This window comes from Austrofundulus limnaeus, unplaced genomic scaffold (genome assembly GCF_001266775.1).
Source record: "Austrofundulus limnaeus strain Quisiro unplaced genomic scaffold, Austrofundulus_limnaeus-1.0 Scaffold68, whole genome shotgun sequence".
Taxonomy (NCBI): domain Eukaryota; kingdom Metazoa; phylum Chordata; class Actinopteri; order Cyprinodontiformes; family Rivulidae; genus Austrofundulus; species Austrofundulus limnaeus.
In genome coordinates, this window is record NW_013952470.1 from 420,378 (window position 1) to 421,670 (window position 1,293).

Here is a 1,293-nt window from a genome sequence, read left to right on the forward strand (position 1 = left end):
TGTGCATCCAAGTAATTCTTAAATCCACCGCAAAGGGAGGACTGCACCTCAAACTGTGCTTCTTTTTATGACTGCGTCGCAGATCTAATTACACATTCGCTTAGAGGGAAAAAAACTTGATTCTTAAAGCTTAGCGTTAGCGGTTTGTAGGGTTGGGCAATATTGGCAAAAAAATTAATCACAATTAATTGTGGTATTTAGCCAGTAACGATTAATTTGACCATTAATCCCCCGGAGTCCCTGGACACCCTTATTTCATAGTCACATGACCAATTTAGTGGGAAAGATTTGCTCTTTGTAAAAAAAATGTTTCAAACTGTGAAAATTACAGATTTCAGGCTATACATCATATTTTAAATTGTGCTGATAGATAAATAAATTACAGAATTTTATTTTTAATGTTCGTCATATTTGAAGTGGGGAGGAGCAGCGAGCGGACTCTGCCTGGTGGCAGTAATCATATTAATCGTCAAGTGCCAAAAAGTAATCGATTAATGTTTTTCTGACGATTAATTGCACACGATACGATTATGCTCAACCCTATTTAATGTGAAACATTTATTCCTCATCTTCTGAGAGCTGGCGGTGTTTATGACTGAGAGGAAGAAACAGAAATAAAGGAGAAACCTGCTGCGATGCTGCCTTCACAAAAAAAGGGGGCAGGCCTGTTAAGGAAAGGTCCAGCTCATCCTCACTTTCAGTGATGAAGGTCAAATGAGTTGAATTTAAAGATTATTTAAATTGACCCTAAGTGTGTAAGGGTGTGAATGGTCGTTGGTCTTGTTTGTCCCTATGTGGTGCTGTGATGGACTTGCGACCTGTCCAGGCTGTGCCCCGCCCCTCACACAGTGGCTGCTGCCGACAGGCATCAGCTCCCCACAACACAAAAAGGAAAAGATGGATGGAACTGTCAAAAACGCTTCAAWAAGATAGTTCAGGTTAATTAACACGACCAAAAGGAATTATCTCGTGGTACAATTATTGCAGGTTTTGCTGTACAGCTAGATCCTCATGTTAGTGTCAGATAGGTGCTCTTATGATGCTTCACTGGCTTCTTTAAGGATTAGGTGAGGCTTTTCTCCCTAAATAAAACAAATGGCCATAATGGCCGTTTATTTCGTATGGCTCAAAAGTTTGGTTTGATCAACATGTTGCAACCAAACCTGGTTTTCATCAGAGCCAACTATATCAACAAGGATGGCATAAATCATACGTTAAAGCAGTGGTTCACAAACTTTTTATCTTCTGACCCACAAAATATCCATGGCAAAAACTTGTGACCCCAAATATTAC